This window comes from Pyxicephalus adspersus, chromosome 2, assembly GCF_032062135.1.
Source record: "Pyxicephalus adspersus chromosome 2, UCB_Pads_2.0, whole genome shotgun sequence".
In the NCBI taxonomy this organism is placed as follows: Eukaryota; Metazoa; Chordata; class Amphibia; order Anura; family Pyxicephalidae; genus Pyxicephalus; species Pyxicephalus adspersus.
This window is the reverse complement of record NC_092859.1, coordinates 60,595,250-60,610,114: the sequence shown is the minus strand read 5'-3', so window position 1 is coordinate 60,610,114 and position 14,865 is coordinate 60,595,250. Positions and strand designations below refer to the sequence as shown.

Sequence of the window (14,865 nt, the reverse complement as noted above, 5' to 3'; positions counted from 1 at the left end):
AAGACCTGTAATAAGGAAGACCTGTAGTAAGGAAATTTAACATTGCCAGAGTTTTGCATCACACATAAAGCAATACAAATTGCAAAAAAATACATAAATGCCAAACACTCTGAGGAACAGTTCTCTAACATAAGATACAATGGCAAGATTTTTATCAGATCTGTCAGAGCTGAAACTGTGGTCAATGAGGTTAAAAATAGACTCTTACACTATATAATACATCAAAGGAGTGACTAACTCCTGGAACATCCACCCCCAAATATTAAAGAATTAGAAAGTCCCTAGTTTGTGTATCCAGCATGGAAAGCATCAGATCACACTTTACTCATTTTTTCCTGATTTCAAAGATAAGTGTGAAGTGACCTGCTGTATAAAACTAGGATGTTGTCATTTCAGAGACAGGACTTCATTATTTGTGCAAACATGTTAAGGGTTACTATTTTTTTGGTATTTGCCCATTTTGTTGGAATGCATTCTATGCCATTACCAAAATGCAAAATGATAAATTGTTTTAGTCTGGTTTCAAGCCTTAAGAATGACATGAAACATATTGAGGTATGTTTTCTTACTTACTAATATACACTTGTTTATAATGCTAACCTTTCTTAACTTGTTTGTATAAAATGATCAACACACGCTATTTTTGTTTGAAGAAGTATTGTGTATTGCCCTATTTAAGCATATTTAGTTTATTTTATTTAAAATGTAAAGATGTCTGTACAGCTCTTAAGAATGCACAGTCTACAATACATGTGCATGTGATAATTTCTCGATATTTGTGACAAATGGTCAGTGTTGTCAAATTTGGTAAATTTACATTTTCCTCTTAAGCAGGCAGATGTTTTTTAGTATATGCAGCAAAAACACTCCTGAGACTACTACACTGTGAAACAAATACTAAAATACCAAAATAAAATCATTAGGTTTGGACTGTGGTCTTTTCTCCCAAGCTTTGCCTAGATTGTGGGCTAACAGCTGAAGATGCCCACAGACAGTCCAGGTATTACCCAGTGACGACTATATATATAAATGTGCAGCAGCACTAGGATTTCAAAGGACACAGAGAAAATTAAATGAGCTTTTTTAAATTGGCAAAATTTTCTGGACAGGGATTGAAAATATATTAACTAATGTGGCTCGGAACTTATTAAATTCTGCTAGCTATTATACACATAGTTTATTGTTGGACGAGCAGGAGTTCCAGTACTTGCTAGTACTACCATACATGCATTGTCTTTTTGCCTCAAGCCTGCTGGCTTTGACACAATTTATGTAATATATTTTTTGCATTGTAAAGTTGTGACATGTCATTTTAGTTTATTAAGATTTGCATTTTTTTGTTTTTTAGTTACCAAATGAAACAAGGGCAAATGATGTAACCACTTCCACACCAGTAAGTGTTTATTTTATGTAAATGTATTAGATAAAAAAATTCTGTTTTAATATTATTCTATATTAAAATTAATACTTGTTAATTTATGTACAGTCAGAACCTTAATGTTATGATACCAGAATGTATTGATCAGATACCAGAACACCACTTTTATCATGTCAAATTTAAAAAAGAGATTTCCTTATTTATTTTTAGTAGCGATCAGAGCTTTTACAATACCATATTTACCATGAAGTGGTGATCAAAAATTTAAAGGAGTAACCGATCACTACATATAAATGTGGTAAACACTGCATTCATTACATTTACGGCTGCAATCGCCACATTTTAAAAAGAGAAGTGTCAGTCAGGATGTTTATAACAAACACTGCTGGTCTTTATTGAGGCATCTTACATTTGTCACAATTAAAAGGGAGAATACTGCCTGGCAATCTTTACAGTAGGGATCCTTCAAACAGACCCTTTAAAATGCAGCAGGAGTAGTATAAAAATCACCAGTAAACAGTAATGATCAAAAGTTCATTCACTGCTGATCATTCAATAAAGTGATGGTGATGCTGGCTGATCACCACTTTTCTGAATAGGGTGATGTAAATAATAACTTTTAGTTTTGCTGAAACAGTAGTACTTTGCTGAAGCTCATGCTAAATGCCAACATTATATTTGTGGTCCAAAATGTATTTTTATTATGACATGTATAAGAGTCTTCCGTAAAAAAAAATCAAACCTTCTAAGCTCTGTTCTAGGCATTAATTTCATCTAACATCCTTGACAATATATAGTACTCTTTATATGCACAGACAAATGTTCTATAAATCACATTAAACAGCAGCAGAACCAAAATGTCAGAACAGGAAAAGAATCTTACACAGTCCGATTTAGAAGTTTTTTTTTCCTCGCAGTCAAAATCCTATTTCTAGCTAATGGGGTCAGGAAGTAGTAACTAACTTGTGAATGTGGTGTTTGTCACATGCACTGCACTTGACTGTCAGTATATTTAGCTTTACAACCCTAAACTACACAATATATGTAATGCCATGTTTTACTTGGTAGACACCTTTGCCTTTGCCCTTTTGCCTTAGACGATCGTATCTGTGTAAACATTATTGCAATATGCATTATCTTGATTTCATATATTTTAAAGAAAAAACAATGGAAAAACAGAGAAAAACCTATACCATGAATTTATAGTTGGATGGAATATATGAGAATTTTATTGCATGTTGTCAGTAAAAAATAAATAGGCCAATAGGACAACTATTGCCATGAACATTCTGGGAAAAAAAGACTACAAACAAAGAAAGCCTAGGCTTGTGGTAAAAGTTACATACCTATTTTATTGGAAAAGTATCCTATTCACATGCTCTGTGTTTGGTAATATTCCACAGTTTTGAAGACTGTATAAAGTGCATTTGGTTTTAATGGTGTTTGTTATGGAAAAAAAATGAAATATACCAGGCAGCATGGTGCCTCAGCGGTTAGTGCTCTGGCCTTTGCAGCACTAGGTCCCATGTTTGAATCTTAGCCAGGACATTATCTGCATGGAGTTTGCAGGTTCTCCCTGTGTTTGCGTGGGTTGCCTCCCACATCCCAAAAACATGCAGTTAGATTAATTGACTTCCACCCAAAATTGACCTTAGACTGTATTAAAGACATATGAGGTAGGGACATTAGATTGTGAGCCCCTTTGAGGGACTGATAGTGACATGACTATGGACTTTGTACAGCGCTGTGTAATATAATGGTGCTATATAAATACTGTGTAATGGTAATGTGTTCATTGTCATGTGATAATCCCTTAAAAGCTTTTCCTTTTTTATGGTGTTTTTGAGTATGTTGATAAGTATAAATATGTAGATTATTACTAGGAGCAACTAGTGAAACATTTGTGACTTCTTTATAAACACAGCTCAAACAGTAAGCATATTGTGCTGCTCGATTTTAACCTACAGAAGGCGAGTACTATCAATGGTATTGGCTTCATACACAAATTATGTAGAAAAAATTGTAATGTAGTATACCATTAACTTATTAAAAACGCTTTTTTTCTAGATCATATGTAACCTGAAGATTTTTTTAAACAAGTTGAATACAAAATGGGAATGTGAGGTAAGGGGGTCTATTTTTTCTCTCAAACTTACAATAAACAATCTATTATATTGTATCACTTTCATTTTCCCATTGGAGGATTGGAAACAGAGGCTGAAGAAACAGAAAGGGAATCTAAGGAAAAGAACAATTTTTGGGCCCTCAGTGGAAAACAAAAGTATAATAGCTATGTAATCATATCCCATATTACCTGCTAGCTGAATTGAAAGTGTTAAGCAGAAACAGTACAACTACCACTAAAAACTTTGAATTTCCCCACCTGCCATCTTTTCTCCCCTGTGCTGAAAGAAGTAGAAGCAATCACAGCATGCAGGCACAAAGTTCACCTCCCATACGTGAGTGATATATGTGACCTTGACCACAACCTATTCTCTAACTGCCTTACGTCCCTCACCCCCACTCTTTTCAAAATCACCTCCCCAGATAAAGCTGCCACCCAGTTCAACTACTCTCTTTCTTTAGCTCTAGATAAAGTTGCCACCTTGCACTATCCTCGCCCTGTCAATCCGACCCTGGCACAACAATCACACCAAACATTTACAAAAAAATTTTCCTGCAGCCGAGCACCAGTGGAGTAAATCTGGCCTCACCGCTGACTTCACGGACTACAAAGCCAGACTACAACACTGCACACACTGTTGCCAAGCAAAAGTATTTCTCTGTGGTCATTTCATCTCACGCTTCCAACCCACACAGCCTATTCTCAACAATTGACTCCCTCCTAAACCCCACTCCCCCCACTACTACCTTCTCTGCCCAAGACATAGCCACCTACTTTAGAGATAAAATTGTCAAAATCAGACATGATGTATCTGCTGACCATACTACTCCAACCATATCCACCCCTTCCACCTGCAAATCATCACTGACCTTCCTTAGCCCTGTTACTGTGGATGAAGTCTCCTCTCTTTTCTCATCATCTCTGTCAACTACCTGTCCGCTTGACCCAATTCCCTCTGATCTGCTCTGTGCCCACTCCTCCACCCTGGCCCCAGCCCTAACCCAACTTTTCAACCTTTCCCTCTCTACTAGTATCTACCCCTTCACTTTCAAACATGCTATTATTCTCCCTATCCTAAAAAAACTCTGATTGGACCCCTCCATACCTTCTAGCTACCGTCCTAACTCCCTTCTCCCATATGTTTCCAAACTTCTTGAGTGCCTTGTCTATAAAAGACTCACTGATTACCTGAACTCCAACTCTTTCATTGACCCACTCCAGTCTGGCTTTCAAGCCGTTCATTTCACCGAAACAGCCCTTACTAAAGTGGCCAAGGAGCTCATCAGACCTAAGTCTCAAGGCATCTTTTCCCTCCTCCTTGGAACTTTCACACTGTTTGACACTGTTGATCACCCCCTTCTAATCCAAATCATGCTCTCCTTTTGTATCAGTGACACTCCTCTCTCTTGGTATACATCCTACCTGTCTGACCCCTCTTTTCAAGTTGCTTTCAATGGTACTTCCTCCTCTCCTACTCTCCTCCCTGTTGGCGTTTCCCAAGGGTCAGTCCTTGGACCTGTTCTCTTTTCTCTGTACAACTCCTCTCTTGGTAGTCTCATATCCTCCTTTGGTTTACAGTACCATCTATATGCTGATTACGCATAAATCTATATGTCTACTCTTGACTTGTCTCCCTCAGTCCTGGACAAGGTTTCATGCTGCCTGTCGGCCAAATCATCATGGACAGATTTCTGAAACTCAACCTGGATAAAACAGAATTCATTGTCTCCCTTTCCCCCTAATATTCCAAATCTCCCCTTGACATATTCCTAACAGTTAACAACATTCGTCCCTTCCCTCAGGCACATTGTCTTGGCAACTCTCATTTACCGCCCATATTCAGAACATTTCCAAGTCCTGTCACTTTTACCTAGGCAACATCTCTAAAATTTGCCCCTACCTGTCCCCAAAGACCACAAAACTCCTTGTACAAGCTCTTATCTCTTGTCTAGACTACTGTAACATCCTTCCTCTCTGGTGTTCCACTAACCCGACTCTCCCCTCTACAATCTATTATGAATGGTGCAACCAAACTCATCCATCCTTCCCACCAATCCTCCTCTGCTGCATCTCATTGTAGTTTTCTTCATTGGCTTTCATTTCACCTGAGAATCAAATTCTAACTCCTGTGCCTTGCCTTTAAATCCTTACACAGTTCTTGTCCAACCTACCTTTCTGACCTGGTAGAAAAATAGTCTCTGAGCTGCTCTTTTCGCTCATCCAATGACCTACCAATGATTTCCTCACTCATAACCTACTCACATGAACGACTGCAAGACTTTTCTAGATCCTGGACTCTCTGGAATGGTCTTCCTCCTCCTAGTCGGCTTGCTCCTACTTTCTGCTCTTTTAAAAAAGCACTCAAAACCCATTTTTTCAAACTTGCCTACCCGTCTTCTTCTGTCTTTTGTCTGTCCCATCACTCCATATCTCCCCTCCTATTGTGTGAGACTTCCCCAACCTCCTAGATTGTAAGCTCTTCGGAGCAGGGTCCTCTCCTCCTCCTGTGTCATTGTTTGTAACTGTCTGTCATTTGCAACCCCTATTTAATGTACAGTGCTGCGTAATATGTTGGTGCTATATAAATCCTGTTTAATACCAATAATAATAATCATAATATTAGTAATATTAATAAAATGTGTGCAAGGTTTCCAATCAATACACATGTGGGGGAAAAAAGTTCTACAATACTTTCTATATTTGGTGGACAGATGAGATCTGGGACCTGAGCAGGATTTCAATTTAACAAGATGTGCCCTTGAATGTTTCATTTTAAATGAAGGAAACCCTTCCTAAAATTGCAGAGAGATCCTGTCAAACTGTAAAAGATTATTTGCCAATTTTCTTTTCACTTTGCAAACATTTTATCAATATGCCTCTAGATAGTTTTTTATGCAATTTTTTTTTTCACACGGTATGGTGATCATTTCGTTATATTATATGATAAGCTAACATCTGTAAGTAATTTCACCAGTTATGGGCTAATGGTTTAAATACATAATAATTTTTTTTCTCTGTAAAAATGTGCATATGGAAACCTTTTTAATAATTGTGTGTTACTCTAGGCTACAACAAGTGATGACAAAAATTGCAAATTTTATGAGAAGCTGAAATGCATACCAGAAAGCTGCATGGTAAGAAAAGTCTTCATATTTCGTAAAGTAGGCATACAATTGTCAGTGCCCTGGCAGACATTGTATTAAAGACACAGTGGGGGCTGTACGTTTCTACCAATGTTTTATTTGTACTTACACTGCAATGTGAATCAATTAATATAGCAGGTGTAAATTGTTTATGCAGAGAATGTCTTGCCCAATATCTTTTAATGGCTAATCTTCCAGTGACCCATTGGTAACAAGCCTTTGCTTGCTTATCCAGACATTTTTTTATTGACCCCTAGGTTCCTAAAATTGAGCTACTTGTCCTACAAGAGAATAGGTATTATGTTTATCCTTCTAAAGGCACATGTCCACATCTCCCCTTCTTTATCATGATGCCACCTCCATCAATGTCTTTCAACATTGGGAGGGATGAATGCCTGTGTCCTCCGTTGCATATTCACCCCTATATCACTGCCGCCTGTAGGAAAAGTTAAAGACATGGGCTGCTGAAAAAACAAGCTCTCTTCTAGTCCCATGTTTAAAGAACAGGACAGGGTTGCTTTAACTGCACCTTCAGATGTGCCATAATATAGTTCATGTGATACTCCTTTATTTATTATGCCTGAAAAAAGGTTTCCCTTTATGCTATATAAAGGAGTTCAGTCTAATCTAAAAAAGGTTTGGAATTTAGAGCTGATTTAAATCAGAATGTAATTTATAAAAAGTATTTCACCTTCACATCTTTCACTGTCATAACCAATGAAAGAGGAAGTGTGCACAGTACCAATGCCCACAGTTTCCTCTTTCATGTAGTGGTTTATAATAAAAAAAGTTAGTCTTCTTCAACAGGGTGTTTACTCACATTTCAGAATAAGTGTATTGGTGACAGTTTGTTTTCCAAACCAAAATGGTGTGAAATATATACAACACACACAGTAGATGATCCTTAAAAGAATTTACCTGTTGGTTATAATATAACATGTTCCATGGCACTTTGTGTACATTGGCTACTGTACTGGTCTCCTCTGCATTCTACTAATGTTAGAATTTATGTTAATTGATTATGGTTTTTTATAAGAAAATGTTAGGTCAGCAGCAGACAAGAGCTTTCCCTTACTATTCTGCCAAGCTGCTGTACTTACAGAAAACTTTTGACTTGTAAAGCAATAACTTGATTGGACTAAAGAGACCAGGACACTAGTAGGTGGCCAATAGATTGAATATGCTTAAAAAAACAAAATTGTATCTGGATATCCATTCCAAACTGTGAAATGCTATTTTGTTAAAATAGTGTTTGTTTTGTTCTAAAATTCTTGTGTCTGAATCTAAAAAGCAATTGTAATAACTCCGCTAAATTTGATGTATTTTCACAACAGGTCCTGAATACAACATGTCAGGATAATGTTTTGGATTCTCATAAGTATAATATGGAGAAAGCCATGGGAATGTTTCTTGGAAAAGTGTTACGGAGTTATAAACCTGTACCAAATAATGCCAACAATGCATACTGAATAATATTGACATTACCAATATATCTAAACCAATTTGAATATACTGTATCTATGTACTGTGCTAACTGTGAAGATAAAGTGTAGCACTGTAGGAGACCCCAAGGTGTTCTTGCAAATATGGTATTCCATGATACCATTGTACTCTGATAACTGAGATATATCCTACAAGACAAAATATTTTGCTAGGAGCCACTAAATTAATATTTGAAAATTAATTGTTAGTTTACTATATTTGGTCATTGACTACTTGCTAGATGGCTGAGTTGCCAAAACAAATTATAGCAGCCCATGTCTTTATGTGACCTTTGGTGTAGTGCTGGTTTAGTGAACGGACTTCATCATTTACTCCCTGCTAGTTCCATGGTTTTCTGAATTTATTGCGTGTATTTTTCTTTTTTTTATAAGATGTTGTTTTCATTAATAATAGAGGTCTACAAATCCTACGTTTGGGAAAACCATAAGAGATAATGCAATAGTATTGGTCAAATTCTCCAAATTAATGAACAGCTGGAAGTTGCTACATTCTCTAAATATAAATGTAGCTGACAGTGTAAGACCTCTGTACAAGGCAGGAAGTTACAGACTACCAGCCAGGGTAACTTGTAGCATTCAAAAAGTTTGAAAAGCAACAAACTGCTTCGGCCAAAGAAAAAGCTTCACAAACTAGTAGGTATGTATATATACCATTAGGATTGGCTACAATACAGGACAGCCAGTATACACCTACAGGCTGCACATTCATTGCTAGAGACTGGATAATTCAGTTAACACTATACTAGGTACCAGTGGACTGCAGACAGAATTCACTATTATTCATTAGATACTAGTAGGTGGAGAGAGAGACAAAATACATTGCCAATAACTGCATACATGTGGGATTTGTGGGATATGTATGCGGTAAACAACAATGGCAACCTAGATAACAAAAATCCTCAACTATGTAGTCAAGTCCTATTAGGGTCATATACTTCTAATAAAGCAGGTGCGTAAAGGTTAATAAAGGTGGGTATAGGTTCCTTAAAGTGAATCTGTTTTTTGTCCTTTCAGGGCAAAGTAACAAGTTCACTTTAATAAAGTACTCTATAGACCCATATATCTCCTTTAATTCCCCAATAGTTCTGTTCAGTTTCAGAGAGTAAAAACAAAACCCTATGTAAGCTGTGAGTTTCCAGACATACTAATGCTAGGCTATTATCAGGGCATAAAACAATATATATATTCAGTTAAATCAATGTCATTTATATGTTTTCCCATGGCCTTTCATTGTATGTTATTTATTTTATTCTTAATTATTATTTAATTAGTGTAATTAATATTTTATATATATTATATTTGAATCCAATAGAGATAATTTATGCTTTATTTATTAAACATAATACATATTTATTTAAAAAGTGTCTGCCTCATACATCATTTCCCTGCTTAACATCAACAGAAAGGAAAGGAGTATAGCTTGTAGATGTTCTGGGAGGACATTTCCTTTCTGTGGTCAGTACATCCTGAAATCACATGTGTAAGACTGCCAAATGCATAATACGATAATAATCTGGACTTAAAAATATGTTCTTTACATTTGACCACAGCATCTAAGACGTGAATTCCCAACCACATGTTACAAAATTCCACTGTCCATTACCTAATTTGCATCATTGTTTTTTAAAATGAGAGGGTGAGCAACCTTAAGAAGATGTTAGGATACAAGAAAAAGAAATATAGAAATCACACTATCAAGTCTTTCTCAGTAAATATACCTTTATTAGGTACACATATCTAACACTGGGGATTGCATTTTTTGTTGAGTTATATCTTTCACTTGTTTTTTACTAATTTTTGGGTGGTGAATCCAGAAATGACCCCAGTTTTTTGCTATCACATCCAGATTTTACAATACAGGGTACCCTCCATTTTTGTCAAAAAACATACAAATTTTTTATACAATAAAAAAATAATGAAATAATAACTTGAAGGTACTGTTTATTTCAAATTATTTTGTTCATACAAAGGATTTATTGTTACTCTATGACATTTTTTTACAGTAAAACATTTGAAAATTATTTGGGTAACTGAATAAAAATTTTCCACCTTTAGCTTTTCCTGGAGTGTTCAGTGTTAGGACAATCTCGCCGGATGCTTCAACAATAGTCCACCATCATATGTACATCCCATCTACCCTGATACCGCCCTTCCATGACTTTCAAATCTTGGTGTAATCGTTCATCTTGCTCATCATTGACTGCACCAAGGTTTTCCGGGAAGTTAAAAAGATGGCTATGCAGAAAATGCACCTTGATGCTCATATTGCAGCCAAGCATTTTGTAGTTCACCAAAAGTTTCTGGACAATTTCTGTGTAATTATTTGTTTGTGTGTTTCCAAGAAAGTCCTTGACAATGGCTTTGAATGATAAGCAAGCATGCTTTTCAACTTCTGACATTGTCCTGATGAAATGTTCATCTTTGATGAGCTGCCGAATCTGTGGACCATCAAACACACCTGCCTTTATTTTTTTAAATGACAGGCTAGGAATAGCCAAAGTGAGGTACTTGAAACAGTCTCCTTCAGTTGGCAAAGCTTTAACGAACTGCTTCATCAGACCCAGTTTCATGTGCAGAGGCTGGAATATAATATTCTTTCTATCAACAAGTGGCTCATGTAGAATGTTTGGATCCACCTGGTTTTGGGGCAGATCTTGGAGGCCAATTCCTTACCACCCAATGCCTCCCACGAGCTCTGCTATCCCACATGCACAGATAACAGGGATACTTGGTGTATCCACGTTGCTGACCAAGAAGGATGCATACCATTTTAAGATCAACACAGATGACCCAATTGTGTTGGTTACATTGCAATGATTCAATGACTCTCTTTATGCCTGCATATTCTTCACAAGGAGAAACTGCATGACTAATTGGAACTGACCTAAATATATTGCCATTGTGAAGGAGGACACACTTTACGCTCCGCTTTGAACTATTGAATAACAGTCACCATTCAGTTAAATTGTAGATTGGAATTCCCAATTCCTCCATTAAACCAGGTATGTTATGAAAATACACAAAGCCACTGTCAGTTGTAAAGTAGTGCCTAAATGCAATTTCTCTGGTTCGAAGTACCTTAGTTCCTTTTTTCAAGTAAGTTTTTCTCACACGGTCTTAAAGCTAGGAGTTCTGAAGCCTTCTTCGATAGTCCTAAATCATGTGCCAAATCACTCAACTCATGCTGAATAAATCCCTTACGAATAGAGTCCTCTTCAATTCGAAACTCTTCATCATTGTTGTCATCTAGTTCATCATTATAATCATGTTTTTCAAGAGAGGGTAGTGTAAAGAAAACCGGCACTGGGATTTTATCTAAATGAGCTACTGGGCATAAAGCCGATAATAGACTAGAATATTCTATGTTACATTTATTTTTCTTGTTATATACTGACGTTTTCACTATACAAAAGTAACAGTCACTGAAATGATCTCCTGACTCTCGCCAAACCATAGGTTTACAAAATGGCATCTTATCACGTGTTCCCTTTTTCCACATCTGTAAACCCTTGACACACTGTTTGCACACCTTGGCCTGATTTATCAAGTGAGCACGCGTAAGATTGCTGCGCCGATTTACGAGGCGTATTCCCGAGAGCCAGGGCCGAGTGCTAGTACACTAGCCTGCCGGCTTCCTGCATTAATAAATGAGCTATGGGGTTGAGAATTCCCCAATTAAGGCAAATATTTTCAGTTGGGCGACTTAGGAGGATCTGTTAGGCTTTCAAAGGTGAGGCTATAGCAATTAATTAGCGCACACCTGGTCCCTGTTCTGTGTTCATCTACAGTACATTACAGGTCGATTTGACTCTTTACTGCTTGATCTTTTTTTGGTAAGTGCTAGATTTTTATGTTACATTATACTAATTCACAAAATGGCTTCATTCATACTTTGAATTGTTGCATTTGTTGTTTTGATACTTTTTTCTTTGGTTGCAACACTGCAAACCAATTTATATCAAGCTGTATATATACTAATTAGCACTTTAAAAGCTGTCATCACATTATAGTATGAATGTAAAAATAAAATTGTGAGCGACCATTTGGGATCTGCTTTACATTTCATTATAGTTTGGCTTTAGAGAAATCCAATATTTGAATAAAGGATTATTGGCAAAGATGTTATAATACATGTATCATGGAACCTCACAATTTTTCTACACTTCACCTATATAGGTTTAGTTTGATGTGGCCTAGGTTTGCTCAAATTGCACTTTTGCTATCTCATCCCAGAAGAATGTGAAACTTTAGAAATGTGGCTAAAAATTATTTCAATAAAGTATGAAGTCTCAACTCAATACTAAAGTAGTATTGTTGGAATAACCTTCAAAAAAATCTCCAAAGTAGTTACCAAAAAACAATTGCATTTTCAGTAAATGATCACAAATTTAATTACTGGTAGGGAACAAAAATGGCACCTCACACCACACTTGCCTCTAACAAATAAATGTGCTTGCTAATTGGCCAACTACATTTCTGTTGTTTAAACTGACATACTAAGGGGTTTAGCTGTGTATTGAATGCAAAATGTATTGTTGAATGTTACAGTTACAATTTCCTTTATTTTAAAGAGGACATCTCTAACAAACACAACTACATTACTTTTAAGGTCACAGGATGTTGGAAGATATGACTATAGAGAAATGCAGGAATGGCAACTCTTCCAAGCTTCAAAACAGGTTGGTGTAGGATATGAGCATGTTATTCTTTTACTGTTCAAACAACCAAGTTTTTTTTTGTGTTTTTGTTTTGTAAAGGAGAACCATGGATGTAAAGGCGATCCTGCAAGGATCTTTTTAAATGCGTGACTTGTGTGTTTTGAAACAAATAAAAAAAAAAATATTTTTTTTTTTTTATTCTCCCTCCTAACAGAATTTTTAGAAACTCAATAAATATTTAAATAATAACATTGAAACTCTAAAATTTTAAAACTTTTCCTAAAACATATTTACAGAATTTTTTTGGGTGATTTTAAAACCGGTAGGGCCTTGGCATACCCGAGGAGGGGCCATCCTCAGCTGACGCTCCATGGCAGACATCCTCCTGTGAAGCCAATACAGACTCTCCCATCTACTTACTGGTGGGTGTAGAAAAAAAACAAAAAATATATTACCTGGAAGAGTTTGTGAAAAACATTTAGGAAAAGTATTTTCCTTGGAAAAACCAAACAAAATAAACTAGAAACTTACCAGCAGGATGTCTGCCATGTTGCTGGGGTGGAAGGTGACAAAAAAATTAGAGAGGTAAGTACTGAGCAAATGTAATAGTAAATTATGCAGCTAATTGTTAAATTGCCAGTGCTAAAGAATGGACAACCCCTCCACAGAGTACTCCTCCTCTTCCACCTCCTGTGGCACGGCCAACCACCTGGATGGTAACTCTACGATCACCAGCGGCCACCGCTGGCATTATGGAGAGTTGTCTGTAAAAAAAAAAACTAAAAAAAAAAAAAAACACACAAACATCCCAAAATAATAAAGGTAATAAAAATTGAGGAAGTGAAAAACAAACAGTTCTAAGGGCAGACAATACTACTTTCCACAACCCCAAAACATTTTAAAACACCACCCCTTAACAAGGCTAGAAGAAAAAATGCAATACTTACTAGATAGGATGCGGTCCCCCACATGTGGTCCCCCCCATAAGTGCCAGACATACATACAATCTAGGGCAAAAAAAATAGCACCATTGCATTAGGTCCGAAAATGCAGCACATGTTTATTTATTTTGTTGTCATTGGAAAAACAACAAGAAAAGGAGCAAAATACTAAAAGCACTATCTATGTGAGACAGTCGAATGATGTGCCTTCCCAAAAATCTCAATTAGGGTCTCATCCACTCTCCCTGAAGGGTTCCACTTTCCTCCGGACAAAGAGAGTTTACAGCCTTGTGTGATAGCTAGGAGGCTAATTAGTGCTTTTCAAATGATCCAGCTAGGATTCAGCTTAGTGGGGTAGAATGCTGAAGATTTTTATAATCGTATACACATACACACATCTATTTATGTGCATGTACATAGTTGTCACCAGCCACCTTTTAGTGGGTGGCGCGCCTGACTGCCATGCCTCCTCTACCTAGCTCTCATCCACAGCTCTAATCCATTGAAAGGACAATAGAGAGGCCACTCCATTCTCAGCTATTATTCATGCAGAGGATTCCAGCTGCTGATAAGAGCTGGGCAGTGGTAGCAGTGCAGCTAGAATAGGATAAGGACACAGGCTGTCCCTCCCTCTTGTAAAAAACACAAAAAATGGGGAAAATATATCCACCCAGCGGACATGTGTTATGAGATCATCGGCACAGTGTGATAGCTGTGTGTGGGAATGCTGCATGTCATATTCTGCAGCCTTACAACTCTGTGTACAAGCACAGAGGACCCTCATAGCTAATAGGCCCAAAATATATCAATATTCTCAGGCCACCAGATTTCAAGCATTTTAAGATATGGGGATCACAATTTTAAACATTGGGAATGCATTTTCTAAAGCAAGTGTGCCTAGGAGTCCTTAATTGAAAATGGGGACCCCTGGGCTCCCTTATATAGCAAGGAGCAAGTGTCCCACTTGAACCTACATTTTCTGGTTTATGCACCTCACCATTCCAGATAAACTGGGGTTCCTTGAAAAGTAGGTATCAATTTAGGGACACCACCCAAATTCTCCTTGCTAGGTAAGTGACCCAGGGGAGCCAGAAATCTGCATTTTTGCTTTTGGGCTC

The 14,865-nt window shown here is 37.0% G+C and overlaps 1 long non-coding RNA gene across 1 annotated transcript; it reads left to right on the top strand.

Annotated features, from left to right (window-relative positions):
• The first annotated feature begins 428 nt into the window (after window positions 1–428).
• On the top strand, window positions 429–6,635 carry LOC140322026 (uncharacterized). Its single transcript, XR_011919103.1, has 4 exons — window positions 429–555; window positions 1,349–1,393; window positions 3,446–3,502; window positions 6,569–6,635. It is a non-coding gene; the product is annotated as an uncharacterized lncRNA (long non-coding RNA).
• The last annotated feature ends 8,230 nt before the right edge of the window (window positions 6,636–14,865 follow it).